Source organism: Crocodylus porosus, unplaced genomic scaffold, assembly GCF_001723895.1.
Source record: "Crocodylus porosus isolate Cpor-Errol unplaced genomic scaffold, CroPor_comp1, whole genome shotgun sequence".
Taxonomy (NCBI): domain Eukaryota; kingdom Metazoa; phylum Chordata; order Crocodylia; family Crocodylidae; genus Crocodylus; species Crocodylus porosus.
In genome coordinates, this window is record NW_017728913.1 from 22,215,847 (window position 1) to 22,234,223 (window position 18,377).

Consider the following 18,377-nt stretch of genomic DNA (forward strand, 5'->3'; position numbering starts at 1 on the left):
ACCTCATGTCTAATGTTTGAAGAAAAGCAGATCATATCAGAGAAACTGCTCAGAAACAATTTGTGTGTATTTAGAGATTATCCCTGTAATTCTGGTGAAACGTGTGGGAGTGTGGCATACCTGCTGTGTACCATATGTGCTGATGATGTTTCTCAAGGGCAGGTTTACCTTCCATATCTGACTTCTAAAAATCTTCTCTGTTTATCATTCATGAATTACTATTATTTGCTCTCTTTTGACAGTTTTTATTCTTTCTCACTCCTTTTCTACCCTTTCTTCTCATACAACCACCTTCCTTATATAAAAAGCCTGTTTCAAATGATGAATACTAATTCCAGGCACATTACAAGGAAGAAAAAGAGTGCAATTTTTTTCTGTGTAACCTACTAGAAAATTGTCCTTTGCAAGGTGTAAGACAAATTCTCAATGAGCACACCCCTAAAGCTCATTAATGGCAATATTTGTTGCATGTTTAAGTCAGCAAAGCTTCCTGTGCTTTATTTGTAATCATTATTCTATAACTCATCTTAATTTTAAGTAAATGCTTCTCACAGGAAACAGGCTTATTAAAACTGATAGCTGAAGAATATTCTAAATTCAAAAAGTTCTAATTACTTTTTGTCATGACTTTTAAAGTAGATTTTAAAAATACATATACTATACATATTTACTAGGGGTGTGCAAAGTGGGCTGTATTCAATTCAGATTCGGATTTGGCCCAATTTGGGGGACAGTGATTCAATTCACTGATTCGGATCACTGTCCCAATTTGATTCAGCCAACTCTGAATCTGAAGATTTGATTCTGATTTTGAGAATCAATGATTTGGCCATAGACACAGCTTTATATGTTTTTTTCTATGTACCTCAAGGTACCAGGTGGGGCTGATGAATGCTGAGATGGTGGGGTGGACGGAGTGTCCCACAGGAGCATGGTGGGGGTTCCCCATGCATTCGGCGGCAGACCCCCTGATGCCTCCCCACTCTGCAATCAGCCACAGCGGGACCGCCCCCCCCATACCCAGGAGGCACCAGTCGCCGAGCCGGGGGGGGGCGGGGATCCCCCATGCACTTTGTGGCACACCCAGAAGTAGACCAGAAGTACTTCTGATCCACTTCCGGGTCTACCACCGAGCATGCAGGGGACCTCCCCACACTCCTGTGGGACACTCTATCTGCTCCACTATCTCAGTGTTCACAAGTCACACCTGGTACCTTGAGGTATGTAGAAAAACATAGAAAGCTGTGTCTGTGGCCAAATCGTCGACTCTCTCCAAATCAATTCAGAGGCTTCTGATTCGATTCAGAGGCATTAAAGGGTCTCATGATTCAATTCAAATTTGGAGATTCAGCTCCCAAATCAGGATGAATGTCCTCCAAATCGAATCAGTGACTGAAGCTTCACACAGCTCTGATATTTTATTCTAGGTTGCTGGAAAATTAGGGATAGATTCTTCAGTGAAGTAAATGAGCACAGCTCCATTGAAGTCTGAGTGTGGCTTCCTGGAAGTGACTTCATGGAAGTCATTTAGTTAAGATGACTTATCTAGTGCTCAGAACATTACTAACCTTTTAATTTATACTATATAAGGCATATTCACTATATCCTGAACTGTCCTGCCTTGTGCCTATATTATTACTCATCTGTGATAGTCCAACATTGTGCCTGATGCTTTGCAGAAGCAAAAACAAAAGAAACCCCCATAGTTTGTATACATTCTTTATTTATCATCTATACTAGCAGGTAAATCAAATGTAAAAGAAACCTATATAGCCAGACAAAGATATGAGTGTTCCAGATTTTTCTTTTATTATAAATTAGATGTATAACAGCATTCACAGAGGGTTAACAGTGGTAGGTCTGGTGGAAGGAGTGCCTATTAGAGGGTGATTTGAGTAAAGAGCTGGCAGTCACATTTCATATAAGTAGGAGGAATGCCAAGGGTAAGGGACAGCATGGAAGTCTAAATGAAGGTGAAAAAAAACCTAGGGATGCGCCAATATGAAGTTGGAGCAAAAAGAATGAAAACCCACTGAGGCCAGAAAAGGCAACTTTTTTGGCCTGATTTCCAGCTTTATCATTCTGGATAATACTATGTAAATAGACATCAGACTGGAGAGGTTTGGAACCTGGAAAGATAATTGGGATGGTTCAGCACCTATATACTTTCTCCTTTGCCTAAGGCTAGGTCTACAATTTTTTTTAACTATCTTATTACAAATCTTAAAGTAGTGTTAGAGTGATATAGTTGTGGTAGTCCCAGAATAATGTGAGAGGCAAAGATTTTTTTTCTGGTGACATCTTTTATTGGGCCAACTGCATGATTGAAATAAATTTAACCAAGATTTTAATGCAATGCAATCGAGACCTGATGAAGAAAGCTTGTCTAACTTTATTCCAGCCATGCAATTGGTCCAATAAAAAATATCACCCTAAAAAAATCCTTGCCTCTCACATAAAAATCTTAAAGACATTATAAGCAGTTATTAACTGAGCGTGTGACATTTGCAAGTATTTTGTATTCTGTTTCCTTCAACTACAGTAAAGCTTTCATTATTCTCTTTATGTTCTTTTTACACATCATATGAAAAAGTTCTGGCCATAGATATCTCTTCCTAGTCTAATGATTGTCTTGGTCCTTTATTTTCCCCTAATCATTATGGCATCTGAAAATATCTGTCCTAGTAGAGCTGCTTTCTGCAGACAATTGAGCAGTGATTCTCTATCAGGTTGTTGTGTCACCCTGGGGTGTCTTGGGATCCTTTTAAGGGTGTTGCTGGGTGCCGTACAATATTGCTACATGATTCACAAGATAAACCCAGAGATTTCAAATCTGAGTCCATGGTGTCAGAAACATTCTAACCTGTTATGGTCTTTTAGTATTCTTCCCAATAAAAGAATTCCTGTTATTTTTCTGTAGTCTAGAAATGAATGAAACCTAAGAGTTGACTTTTTCTGAGGGGTTTGTTGAGTCTAACAAGTTGTGCCTTGAGCCTTAAGAACCACTGCCAGAGTTATCCTTAAGAACCAGAGTTGTCCTTGAAATGCTGGCCATCGGCTTGCATGTAGTTAAAGGGGAATGGTTTCCCACACTATGAAACTTTTTTAAAAAAATCTTTTTTTTTTTTATCTCCTGCATTGAAATAAAACCAGAGCTTTCTGAAGTGTTCAAAAAGGAGAGGTAGGAAGTGAGAATGATATATAATTTAGCAGTGGGATAGCCTAAGTATGATAGCCAGGTTAAAGTGTCTACTCTGTCTGATTCCAGTATGAGTGCCCTTAACACCAAACTATTTGTTATTCTTTGGTAGGTCTCTCTATCTGTTCTTTACCAGAAATTCCGTCTATTATCATTGTTCATGGAAACATTTTTGGTTTAGAAAAATCAGCATTTTCTAAAGCTCCAACTTCTTCCACAGTACCCACATATTAGTTGTTCCAAAAGGTAATTAGCTAAGTTACCTTCATTGATTATCCGGCTATCAGTAGGCTCAAACAGTATGTCAAAAACTTCTTTGGAATGGTTCAGATTTACTGTGGCTTGTAAAATAAAAGTGCTGGTAAAATATTACTCATATGTCACTTGAGAGAGAGAAGGCAATAAGGGAATAAGAGGCTTAAGTGTCATTATAACATTAAGTACCTTTCTCTGTCCCACTTGCAGATACAGAGATATACCCTCTCTTCAGTTTATGAGGAGACTGTGCAAAATTGATTCAGAAGAACTTCATCATGCACTGAACATTAATGTCTCTGGAGCTTTTTTAATGTCAGCATCAGATGTTCTTCAAAACTTAATGGATTTAACATGGTCTCCTCTTCCCTGACCAATTTGCATCTTTGAAATTTTGTGCAATTAAATTTCACCCAACTTCTCACACTTTGGTGATGATGAGTAATGGACTAAGGAATCCAAAAGCAGGGATTATAAAAATGCCTTGAGAATAAAATCTATATATGCTTGCATATACATTTTAGGTCATTCAATCATTCTTTTCTGGTGGCAAGTAGAATTTGCAGAGAAAAATTGCCAGTGGATAATGAATGTGATGCCTGGTGGTCCTATACCAACACTCTGTTATAATATCAAGCTCAATTAAGGTCACCTTGATGTAAAATTGATATTATAGAGATAGAGAAGGGGCAGTGAACAGAACCTTGAATGATTCATATATTTGAAGAAGGTTTTTACACAGAATAGATAGTGAAATAAGGCCTCATCTTCTACAAGAGAAGAGACTGGATATGAAATGAGATACATAAAGAGGTTAAAGGAATATAAAGGATAGTGCTAAAAATAAATTTGGGGTGAATTTCCAATAGAACGTAAAAATTAATTCACAGTTATGTTAATGGGGGTCATACCTCTATTTTTTTGATGCTGTGATGAATACCTGTACTGATACTGTATAAGAAATAGGTAACAAGGGGCACAAATTGAAATAATCACAAAATGCAGTTTTGGACTGCTGACATAGCTGAACTGTAATGACCTTGACCAAAACTCCATATCTTCTTTTATTAAATGGAAGGGTGATAAGGTAATACAAAATTCAATCCTGATGGTCTGATTTTTCTATGTAGTCAAGAGAGCTAGAATCTCTTCTTAAATGAAATGTGAAAATCTCATGTAAACCACAATTCCAGGAACTGAAGCTTTTTGAAAGATACAAAATATTGTGAGGGTTGGCAACACTGTACACATTCCCAGGAAGCTAAACAAAATTGTGACTGGAAGGAGATTTTTATGAATCTGAAGATTTTGTAGTAGAATTACACCATTAGAATGGCAGACAATTCCAAGTCCACAGCCTCCACTCAAGAATTCTTAGAACTAGAATTCTCAGAGCAAGACTTCTCTTAACTAGTTAGGCAGTGGTTAGATGATGCATGTACAAGTCAACTCGGAGTCAAAGACCAGAAGCGTCTCAGAAACAGATGCATGTAGGTCAGATGACAACCTGGAATCTACTTCAGTTCCCAAAAGGTGTTTAATAGGTTCCTTTCTCAGAAGACCAAAGTTTCCATGGGCCGTAACAGTGGATTAAATTTAATTCAAAACAGTGCAACACCAATTAAGATGGTGTGGGAGATAGAAGAGATCTGGGAATTGCAGGAAGCTCCTTAGAATCTGTTTATTTCCCCCTTAAAAAAACAGTTTACTATATCTTTCTTGTAGGTGCATCTAGAGATGCACTTTTTGCCTAATTAGTAGGGACGTGTGAAATGGACCATATTCGATTTGGATACAGGCCAAATTGGGGACAGTGATTTGATTTGTTAATTCAGATCATTGTCCTAATTTGATTCGGCCAAATCTGCAGATTCGATGCTGATGTGGAAAATCAGCAATTAGGCCATAGACACAGCTCCAAATGTTTTTTCTGCATACCTTGAGGTACCTGGTGCAACTCATGAATACTGAGAAGGTGGAGCAGATGGAACATCCCACAGGAGAGTGGGGGGCCCTCGTGCTCAGTGGCGAACCCAGAAGTGAACCAAACGTACTTCCAGTCCACTTCTGGGTCCACTGCCGAGCATGTGAACGACGCCCCATACTCCCGTTCGATGCTCCATCAGCCCCAACATCTCAGTATTCATAAGCCACCTGGTACTTTGAGATATGTAGAAAAAAAATTTAAAGCTGTGTCTATGTCCAATTCATTGGATCTTTCCAAATCCCTCCAAATCGATTCGGAGGGTTCCAATTTGATTCAGAGAGATTACGGTGTCTCCTGATTTGGTTCAGATTCAGAGATTTGGCTGCCAAATCAGGCCAAATCTCTGCTGAATCAAATCAGTGACTGAAGCTTCACAGAGGCCTACTAATTAGCTCCTCAGTAAAGCATCACCATCTACACGTGCTCATATTGGGGCACAGTATTTTAATTAACTATGCTGTAGGATAGTACTGTCTGGAACAAATACAGCAGAGTAGTTACATGCACTGAGATGCACTTGTAGGTGTTGACTGGGGCTAGCTGGGTTGGAGCAGCCCTACTCTGGCAAACTGACCCAATAGGCCTCCTAGGCCCTCTTGCCAGCTGGGACTGCTCTGCCTCGGCTTAATGTGCTGTGGTCCCAGGTGCACCTCAGAGAAATAAACTCTGGTGAAAACTGCACTGGAGGTTATTGCTACATGCTAATTCCACATGTAAATGCACCCTGCTAGAATTCTTTTCCCCCGTCTTACCCTTCCTTCCTATGCAAACCTTGTATGAAAAATGGACTTTAAAAGCAAAAATTTCCAGTTTTATGGGTATGTGTGCATGTAAACCTATGGCGATGTAGCGATGTACTATGTCACCAAACAGTGTGCTATGGTGGCATAGCGATCATGATCACCAGCTATGTTGCCATAGCAGCATGCTCCCCAGTATAGAGTGCCACTATGGCAACATAGCAGCAAAATTTAACCTGTGCTGTGTGCACATTTCACTAACTGCCCATACTGCTCTGTGCTTTAGTATTTCCAAAGGGAAGCAATATGAATATACAGTGACATGTAGACTTGCCCACTAAGCACTTTTTATTGTTACCAATGGAGAACTGAAGACTATAACCTTTCTCACAACAATAAAACATTCTAAAACAGTGTAGGAATGTTGTTATACAGTGCATAGATATAAATGCACACATACATGTGAAGTTTTTGTCTATCCTGTACATTCTTGATTATATTCCATCACTTAGAGGACTGAGATATAAAGTGCAGAGCAGTTGCAACATGATATAATGCCAAGGTCCATAATGAGTGAATAAAAAACTAATATCATAGGAAATTTTTATGCACCATTTGAGATGATAACTCATACAATTAGGGAAACATTTTCATTTAGAAATGACAAAACATCCTTTCCACAGTTTGGATTATTATTACATTTTACAAACATACAGGAACTTCAATAAACAGTTATTATTTCTTCACACCTCCATTGTCATCATATGCTTTCTTAATTATGCTAATTAGCTTATTCAGGATTTGTCATATTTATTGTAAGTGAAGTGGATTTTATATTCAGAGGAGGTGTTCAGAAGCCTTTTTTCTGTGTCCCATAAAAGTAGCTAGCTGCTATTAGACTTGGATTCTTTCTGCAAACCATGTAAGCCCTGAAGAAGAAATAGGATGTAAAAAGTGTCAGAAAAAAGGTTCATTCATTGTTATTAAATCAAATGGCTGACAGAGTACTGTTAATCTGGAGCAGAGTTGAGGAAACATTTTACAGCAGGATGGTTCCTTTGAGATAACAGAGCTCACAGCAGATTCAGACTCCAGTGTAAAAAATCTTATTACAAATTACAAACAAGAAAATGGGACAAGGATGACCTGGCTTGTGTGCATCTGAGAGACAGATAGTATAGGAAACAGTGCAAAATGCAAAATAGATCATATTGATTACGAAATCATGTTTTAAAAATTAAGACATAACAAATAAGAAAATAAGGATTATTGTCTTTATGCATTTGAAATGAAATGACTGAAACAAAAATCTTACTATGAAGTTTTTTCCAATATAAGTTTTGAATAAAGATATTAGTTTGAAGAGACTTTAGCTTTTAAAGGCACCTTTACATTATTAAAAGGAGAACATTTAGAAATTGCTAAAAAAATGGAGTCTGGTTTAGGAATGAGTTGCTAAAACCTAATGTTAATAGAATTTTTTTCAAAAGATAAATAAAAGGAAAAATATCTATTGGAGTTGCAAATATTAAATCTCATTATTGCAATGTTGAGCTGCTTCAGAAAATCCTGTTTCTGAGATGAGAAAGAAATTTTTCCTTCACTGCTAGACTGGCTTTGCAAGAGCGGGGTCTTTTTCCACCTTCCTCTCAGCGGGTGGACTGGTCAGGTCACAATCTGTTTATGTTACCATAACCTGGCAGGTGTCCAGCACAGATGTACTTTCAATAAAGAATAGTTGGCGAGGGAATGGGAAGAACATCCTCTCATGTGGAATGGAATTGGGGCTCCTAATACTGGAATACAAGGAAACCATCCATTCCCCTATCCCCTTAACTTCCATGTGAGGGAACAGCACTGTGGCTATGGCAGTGGCTGAGACCATGCTAAAGGATGGGAAAGGGATGGGACCACAGGCAGTCTTTTCTTAGCCTAGACAGATTATGAACCAGCATTAGATATGTTATTGCTAGATATATTTTTAAAAAATGAGGCCTGGAACTGGTAGTGTTCAAGTGATGTTGTCACTGTGATGGATCAGGAAATACGTGAGGCAAGGATTTTAGTGAACCATAGATTTTATTGGCCCACCTGAATGTTTTGGATAAACTTAGACAAGCTTTTGAATGCAATATGTTCTTCTAATGCGTTGCATTCAAAACCTTGTGCAAGTCTGTCGCAACCATGTAATTGGTCCAATAGAAAGCTTGGAAAGTCATTTAACTGAGATGGAATAAAGTAGGTATGTATGGTCAGGCTGCTGCTGCATTCCAGTGACTTCTGGGGATCCAAAGATTAAGCCCTTTGATTTCAAATAAAATGGCAGTGACCCTATAAAGCATAGGAAAATGGAGATTCAGCTTTGACTGATGATAAGTTTTTAATACATAGGCAGCCACATGAATAAAAAATGAAATGATGTGTTTACTTTCCACTTATGTAAATTCCAGCAGCAGAAGATCCACTTCTTACAGACTACATTTATAAAGTCCAGTTTAAAATCTATACCTGGTGACTACATTCTTCTTTCATTTATGCCCCAAATTTAAATTTAACAAGGCCAATGCCGAGCTCCTTGTCTTCCCTCAAAAACTCTCAATGTTTACCTCTTTTCTCTTAATCGTCATCCTTTCCAACACTCAAGTAATTATCCTTGACTTATCCCTACCCTTGTCTTTCTAAGTCATACTCATATCATGTTATGCATTCCTTCTTGATGTCTTTAAGATATGACCTTTTCTCTCAGTCCTCACAATTAGAACTCTAATAAGGCCTCCATTTCCTGGCCCAACTACTATAGCCCTTCATTTTACTGCCCTCCCTTACACGCTTCTCCATCCCTCTTGAGCCCATTCAAAACACCACTAAGATCACTGAATTTGTCTGTCACTTTGACCATAACAGCCTTGGTTTTTCATCTTTATTCAAAGGTCCTACTGAAGTCACTATGAGCTTCCGCTGACTTCAAAAGACTCTGAATCAGGCTTGATGGCCCCAACTCAACAAAATACTTTGTCATATACTTAATACCTCACCTACCTCGCCCCACTTAAAGAAAATTCTGAACAAACCAAAGAGTCCACTGGAGAGCAACAAGACTGATAGAGTATTTAGAACACAGGATCTGTGAGGAAAATTTGAAGGACCTGGTCTAGAAAAATAAAATTTGTAGGGGAAATGGTAACTATCTTCAAATATCTAAAAGGTTGCTATAGAAGGACAGCGATTAAATGTTCCCTATAGCCACTGTGGAAAAAGTTGGAAGAATGGGCATAATGTACAGTAAAGATTTAGGCTCGATATTAGGAAAACCTTTTTAATTATTAGGATGATGAAACATTGAAACAGGTTATCGAGGAATGTAGTAGAATCTCCTTCAATGGAAGTATTTAAGAATGAGTTATGCAAACATCCCTTGGGGATGATCAGGGTATACTTTACCTGCCTCAATGTAAGGATTGAACTAAGTCCCTGAAACTATACATTTCTACATTTGTTCGATTGTACCAAACAAATTCCATACAAATTACTGGGACTCAAGCATTAAATGAATGGATTATTGATTCAAGGCTTAACTATTTCATTCCTTCATTGCATCACATTCAAGATTCAAAATCCTGCTTAGCTCTGTCCCCTATTCAGCTAGTGTCATGCAAGGTTTCCCTTATGCCAACCTCATTAGCTAATGGATAACAAGTTTTAGGAGTGATTTTAAAAATGAATATAGTGGTATTACTTTAAAAACAAAACCTGAGTCACTATATGAAATATAGCTATTACTAAGATGCAAGTCATTTCCACTTTGGCTATTGCCAGCCTGTTTGTAGAATATGAGATCCTTTTCTGCTTGCAAGGCATCTAGTAAATTGTGTGTATGACTAGACATAATATATAATCTAAGACACTGTCTTACAAAGAAGTCAGACTGTACTGTCACATGCAAATTTTACTTTTGTTCTTTCTTTTGTTGTTTCTTTCAATTTAAAGTAAGAGCTATTTAAACTGAAAGTCTATGATTTCTCTCTGGATGTGGAAAATTACAGTAATAATAATATTGTATGCTTAGTTATTTCAGTTAAAAATTTGAAGGTGGTGTACATTTATTTCAGCCCCACAGTGAGACAAACAAGAATTGATATAGGAGCAGGCTGATCTTAGCTACTTATAATACAATAGCTTCCAAGACCTCATAACCTCTCTTGAAGATAAGAGCCTACAGTCCTCTATCCATAAACTAAACAAAGGTATTTTCTCTGTTTTTAATGTGCAGCTGGAGGAGAAGAAGGAGGTGGTGGTAGTGCTACTTTGTACTTAGGGTACTTTCTTGGGTGTTAGAAGATGAGGTTTGAATCTTTTCAGGCAGAGAAGGGACTTGCACATGGTTTTCCTATGCCATAGGCTTACTGTGTAGAAGGGGGCCTGAAATGTTATGGTAAAGAAGTCAGGTGCAAAAGAAGTGTAGGTAGTTCTAATATCTAGACAAGAATTCTAAAAGATCTCAAGTTTGAAACCTCAATCTTCCTATATACCACAATGTAGTTATTTCCCTTACAGTCCCAAAATGTCTTGCCTGTAGTCACACAGAAAGTGTATGCTGAAGCTGGAAATTGAATACAAGTCTCCTTTGTCCAAAGCTCCTCTGTCCCTAACTACTGTACAATTCATCCTTTCTAGGATATACTTTATTTTTTAAAATGGTTAAAATAAACCATAATTAATATTTTTTCCACTCTCCAGGGAATCAAAATATATCAGACTTGTTAATTCATAGTTTCATAGTTTCTAGGGTCGGAAGGGATCATCTAGTCTGACTCCCTGCCATGGCAGAAAAAATTACTGAGGTCAAACGACCCCAGCAAGATGTTCATCTAACCTCCTCTTAAAGACTCCCAGGGTAGGAGCCAGCACCACTTTGCTTGGAAGTTGGTTCCAGATCCTAGCCGCCCTGACAGTGAAGTAGCACCTCCTGATAACTAGCCTAAATCTACCATCTGCCAGCTTGTGACCGTTATTCCTGGTCACTCCTGGCAGTGCTCGGGGAACAGGGACTCCCCCAATGCCTGCTGGTCCCCTCTGACTAGTTTGTAACAGGCCACTAGATCCCCCCTCAGCCTTCTCTTGTGGAGGCTGAACAGGTTCAGGTCCCGTAGCCTGTCCTCATAGGGCCTGCCCTGCTGTCCCCTGAATACACGAGTGGCCCTCCTCTGGACCCTCTCCATATTGTCCACATCTCTCTTGAAGTGCAGTGCCCAGAACTGGATGCAGTACTCCAGCTGCGGTCTGACCAGTGCCGCATAGAGGGGAGGATCACCTTCTCGGACCTCTTCGAGATGCATCTGTGGATGCATGACAAGGTACAGTTGGCCTTCCTGACTGCATCCCCGCACTGCCGGCCCATGTTCATCTTGGAGTCAATGATGACTCCAAGATCCTTTTCCGCCTCTGTACTGACAAGAAGGGAGTTCCCCAGGCTGTAGGTATGGTGCTGGTTGTTCCTCCCCAAGTGCATCATTTTGCACTTGTCGGTGTTGAATCCTATCCTATTCTCATCCGCTCACCCTTGTAACCTGTCTAGATTGGATTGTAGCCTATTCCTCCCTTCTAGTGTGCCCACATCCTCCCACATCTTAGTGTCATCAGCAAATTTGAACAGGGTGTTTTTTACCCCCTCGTCCAAGTCACTGATGAAGATGTTGAACAGTGCGGGCCCAAGGACTGAGCCCTTCGGAACCCCACTGCCCACGTCCCGTCAGGTCGAAAATGACCCATCCACCACCACCCTCTGGGTGCGGCCCTCCAGCCAGTTGGCAACCTAATTGACTGTGTGAGTGTCAACACCACAGTCCCCCAGTTTCTTAATGAGAACAGGGTGAGAGACAGTGTTGAAGGCCTTCCAAAAGTCCAGGAAGACTATGTTCACTGCTACCCCTGCATCTAAGGATTTGGTGATCTGATCATAGAAGGCCACCAGGTTGGTCTGACAGGACCTGCCACTGATGAACCCATGTTGGTTGCCCCTATTCTTTACTTGCATTAAGTAAAACAACCACTCAGAATGAAGCCTTCTTTAGATTTTGTGGCTGTAGGCCATGAACAATGTGCACTTTTTTGAATCTTTTAGAAGTTTGAGTTCTGCCAGAAAATTATAGATTGTGTGAAGACTTTGCCAGTGGTTCTTGTAACTGCTGTGAGCCTGATGAGATATGCCAGTGGACTAATAATTTTAGTAAGGACTGAAGTATGGGCTTGAGGCAATGACATGCTCCAGAGACTGTGCTGGCAAAACTTTTCTAAGACCTCAAATAGCATTTTCCTTGTGCCAAAAACATGCTTGAGGTTTTCCTAAAGTTCTAAACTCTGTCAGAACAGACTTCAGAAATTAATTCTCAGGAGTACCACTGACAAATGCAAGTGAATCAAGACTCACTAAAATTAAAAGGAAAATGTATCCAGACATTTTCAAATTATATGAATAGGAAATAGTCAGACAAAAGAAAGATTTAAAGATCAGATTGCCCTAAAACAATACTAATGGGAAGTTAAAAGAAATACCACAAAATCTGCAGTTACATTTCCAGACCTAAGCTGGAGTCTGTGATATTTTTCCATCATCCAGGACTGGCTTGTTTTAATCCATTTTTACCCTCACTAGCTATATAGCACAGATCTCACTATTCTCTAAAAACTGATTGATGATGTATTTGCCAACTGATTTTCTTATGGATCAGGCCTTAACATTGTTCATTTGGATTTGAATACTGCTAACCTAAGCCTTTATCTTTCCTGTAGTCTGACTTTTTACTGGGCACATATGCACATGCAATTAATTTAACTTGATAAACTCTGGTGCAGTATGAGCCAAAGTAAACTAATCCTGTTTTCACCATCTACACATGCATTTAAGTACAGTAATTTTCGCCGCTCTCAGATAGTACCCGTGGTCATATCTACACATGCACTTTACTGCGCAGTAACTTACTGCCTAGTAAGGCGTCACTATTTATACATGCACTGCAACTAAGGCCCAGTAGATTAATTTACAACACCATTGGATAGTTCTGCCAGACACAGGTACTATCCACCAGTGGAATAAACTACACTTAAATATACGTGATGTTGGGATTAGTTAACTTTTGACTCAGACTGTGCTGGAGTTTATTCAGTCACATTAATGGCATGTGTAGATGAACCCTGTGTCTGATGGAACTATATGATGGCACTGTAAATTAACCTAGCTGTACCCTAATTGTGGCACATGTATAGGAAATTAGACTACTGTGCATTAAAATGCATGTGTAGATGTGCTCATTGACACATACTTCTGTTTTTATTTACTTACATTATTTCCTAAAAGAAAAAAGGAAAAAAAATCCCTTTTGTCATTATATTGCAAGGTTTCTTGGACATATATGTTTCTTGAATTCTTTAAATTTTTGTGAATTTAAATAAAGTTTATCATCTAAATTACAACATATTACAAACAAGTTAACCATTTGTGGGGGGTTTTAAAGTTAAAAACATCATATTTTTTTATTTCCATTGCTATGAGTGAGTATTGTTGGGCATTGTTTTAAAAACCAAAAAGCCCATAAGCTTTCCTTTCCATAATGTACTATATGAGAAAGGAAAGACTTTTCTCTTGACCAGTTCATTCTCTTCATATCACAGCTGGCTGTTTCTGGCCAAGAGAGAATTCCCTGAGATGGCATAAAGCTAGTTGAGTTGTTTAACTAGCTTCTTTGCCACATCTCTCTACTCTGCCAGAAGTGACATGCCAAGGGTGGGAAGGAGGCCCTAAACTAAAACCTAGCCTGAATCTTGGAGCTGTGTAAGGGTAGTACAATCTGATCCAGTGTTTGGGCTATGATGGTCAAATCCAGTCCTTGTATTTCAAGCTTATGTTCCATAACAGACAATGACTCAGGGTATGTATCTCAGGGTATGTATAAATGGTGACACACCTGAGTTGGAACAGGGGTGTCTAGCTTCTAAGTGCCTGGGCGCCATGTACCATGCAAACTGCGCTAGTGGCTGCTGTACCCTGGGCGCCCTGGGCAGCCTGCTGCAACATGTGCCACATGGGCTTCGCTCTCACATGCTACTGCATCATTGTGCACACACACAGCTGCAGCCTCACTCTCCACTTCCCATGCTGTGCTGCACTACCCTGGGAGGTGGGGGCAGGTGGCAGCCGCTGGAGGAGGGAGTGGGAGCCTGGAGACTCTGGCTGCAGCCACAGTAATAGGGAGAGCAGCAACCAGGCAAGATGCTGGGGTCTACAACTTCAACCCTTGTGAGGCACCATGTGGCCCCAGGATGGCAGTTGCCTAGCCCTAAAGTAGAAGAAAGAAGAGAAGTGATCCACCGGTGCATGGATGGATGCATGGCATTTAATTACGGTGTAAACTATTCCAACCATTCAGCTGAAGTAGACTTCACAAAGTAAATCTACAGTACCTCTGGGATCTATAAGGATCCAGAATGGCATTTCTCTAAAGACTAGTTCAGTATTAAAAATAACATAGTTCACCAACCAAGTAGTCAACTTTTATCCAGGTACCAGAATTGCTTTTTGCTGAGAATGTATTTAGTCAAGAAAATAACAATGAAATCATATAGCAGGTTCAAGGTAATAGCAATCTTTATTGCCAGAAATACATATACAGGGTAGGTGGCTTAGATGTCCCTAAACACTTAATTAAGTGTATTTTTCATGTAAATTCCCAGTGCTCCTTTCATTTCTACACATAGAAATTGTTACTGTGTCTCTAGGCAACTGGCCTCGATGCTATTAATTTGCAGGACAGAAAAACAACAGACCATGTCACTGAGCTGTGAGAATGTTATCCAAAGTACTTTAGCTCTTGGGTTTTTTTTCCTATTTTAGTTTCCATTTATTGGAAAAATAAAAATTAATTGTATTCTGAGGCACTTTCCATAAAAGACTATACATCTGAACTAACATAATGCTTTCTGTACAGGTAATTCAAAGCTGTTTGTAAATATTATTGAATCACATTTAACAACATACCAGACAGCTAGACCGGTGTTATTATTCCTGTTTGCGCAGGAGGGTGCCAAGTGTCTCTGTTCTTGTACTTCACCCTGATTTTCAAGGGTTGTAAAAAAATGAGGAGGGTTTCTTCTTTATTTTCTCAGAGCCTTCTGGTTTTAGAACTGGTGGTTCTAAGTAGAGTCCTCTATGCTATCTATCTCACAGAAACCTCTTGGACTGTTGTAAACATGAGGAGGTTCACTACTGTACTTATATACCAGACTGCTGACTGATGTGTGGATGGAACAGGGAGGGAAGGAAGAAGTCTTTGTTATTCATTTCTATGAATAGCCTAAGTGCTGTTATACTTTTGTAATATCAGCTTTTCAATGCTACCTATGGGTTTCTGAATAGCACTTGTGAAAATGAGTAAAATCATGTCCTTCCATTATGCTTGCTAAAGCAGCAGTGCTGCCTGCACACTCAGAAAAGACGAACTAAAATATGGACCATGGAATGAAGATCTGTTGAAACTGAAGATAAGAAAGCACAGCAATAAGGAATTTTCTTTCCTTCAAAGGAAAACATTTAGAGAGATTCCATGAGTACATGGAAATCACCAAGAATATTCATGCAAAGAATAGCTATTAATAAAAATGTTGCTACAATTAAATGGTAAGCTGGATTCTATGCATGTCAATACAGTGATAACATAATGGAGTATAGAGATGTTTGTCTTGTTTCTTGTTTTTGGAAGAACACATTCTGTCTTAAGAGAAAGAGTAAGCATAGAGACTATCCCTCTATTGTAGTAGTTAGGCTACTGTCAACCCAGAAACACACACAATACCAACTAACAGGCCAAACCTTGAATCACCTAACTCCCTAAGTGCCCAGAAAAATCTACCGGAAAAAAAAATTATCTGAATGGCTATTTCAGGCATGGCTATACATGAACCTGAAGGCTGAACTCTACTAAGGAATTGTGATAATCATTAGAGATGCTTCTCTTGGACATAGTCTTCCCCATTGTACAGATGTCAAAGAAGATGGATGGAATGGACCATAAGTTAAAGCTGTATGTAATTAGTTAATAGCTGAAGGTGCCAGAATACTGCATTTACTTTTTGTTACTGTGGACTACAAGTTATTTCCTGTATGTAGCTCTTTACTTAGAAGTTCTTAAGTGAACCGCAAAAAGCCTAAATTTCTCAGCTGAAAGGTAAACAAGAGACTGAATTTTAAAACCAACAGCTTCGGGTGTACAGGAAAAATAGGTGCTCACTTCTGCACTCATATTTCGTGCACTTGGGTTCCTAACTTCCAGTCTGCATTGGAGTTACCAAATTTATGTATCTAATAGAGGAGAATGGTGGAGTAGAAGGTCCAGAACCTTGGGTTCAAGCCTTGCTCCAGACTTGTGCCAAAGTCTGTAAATAGGCAACTGCTCATACAGGCTGAGCAGTCAAAGGTAGGTGGAAGATCTGCTAGGTATATTACTCCCTTGTATGCTAGCTTGTAAACTAGTAACTATATCACTCCCTTTGGCTTTAGAGCCTGGTGTGTCTCAGCCCTGCTTCCCTGATAGGTGACTGGGCTTAAGATGGACGTTTATCCCAACTAAATATAACATTCAAAGGGAAATGAGAATTCAGATTCACTTGTCTGTTTGTGCCTGGGCTTCTACCTCCTGACAATGTGGTCCTTGAAGAGTTTTAGTCTACATTCTTAAAAAAAAATTAGATGCAAAACAACCCAATTAAAAGAACTTTAAGGATGTGATATCAAGTGCTCAAAAGCTAGGCAATGCCAAAATTAAAATTGCACTGCAACTTCAGTTTGGCTTCTTTGAACATGTGTATTATACTACAGTCTTTAATGACCTAATATGTAATTTGCTATAATTTTTAAAAAGCAAACAAAGGGCAGAGAGAAAAATCTTATGGAATTTTATTTACCTCTCACCTGCATTGTGTCTTGGATAGGTAATTTTAGATCCAAATTAATCCTCTTGAACAAGTGGACCAAATGGTAGGGTAGCTTACTGTCATCTTCTTTGTGGGCTAGTCATCAAAAGAAGAGTGAAACACACAGTATCTGGTGGTTTCTCTCTTATCAATTATATAACAGAAGAATGATAGGACAGAAATTCTAGGCTCTCGTCCAGGTTTGAGAGAAAAGTGATTAAGTACTGCTTTGGTTCTACTTCCCTTAGCCCATCTTCTTTTATTTCTGCCCCTCTCCTTGCTCTCATCTTCTTGCATGTAGGTCACCAGTTCCCTCCTTTTGTGCACATAGAACACTCAGTTCTGGTCCCTGGTGCCACAGTGATCCCTGAAAGTCAGGACAAACAACTGTACACAAAACCTGCTGAACCCCTAGAGTCCTGGACTGGACATGCTAACTGCTAATGGAATAGTCAGACAATTTAGCCATTTTCTGAAACTTCACAAATTTGTAACTCAGCCATGTGTAGGTAGGTTTTCATAGTGACAGCATTTTTCAAAATCTACTGCTACTGCCTGCTAAATTTCAAGTTGCTGCTCCAAAGTAAAGGGGCACTAAAAAAGAAAAGTCTAGTTATAAGGAATTATTAATGTTGTCTGGCCTCAGTCTCAAAAATGGTTAAATTGTTTGTGTGGAAGTTTAATAAAACAAAAGCAAAATATCCTTGAACAAATTTTTAGCTGAAAAGGTTATATTTGGATAATGTATGACCTACTGAAGATAGATTAGATCAAATGGAAATAGTTAAGTAAAATTTAACTATCGTCTACGCTGCCAGCTTTCTCTATTAACAAGGGCTCTTTCAACAAGGGCTTTGCCAGGTTGTACAGGAGAAAAATGCTGGCAGTATGTTGAACTAATTAAAGTTACATTACAGCACCACCTGTCAGAAGGATGTCAGATGAGTTGGTAGAACACTTATCTTTGTGAAATATAATGTACGGAGGAAGAGTCACTAGAGCTTGTGGGGGGAGGGGGTAATGGGAGGGGTCTCACACTGTAAGCTGAAGACATTGCTTGCAGGAATAAAAGCAAGTTAGCAACATGATGTCAGAGATGTCAAGTAGCCCCTGGGTATTAAGTGACTCAAGATGAGGCTTTATCAGTGTGAGAGGATGACATATAAGTTTGATAACACAGATTCATTTTGAGGGCAAAAAGAACCATTAGTCTAATCACCTTTATATTGTAAAT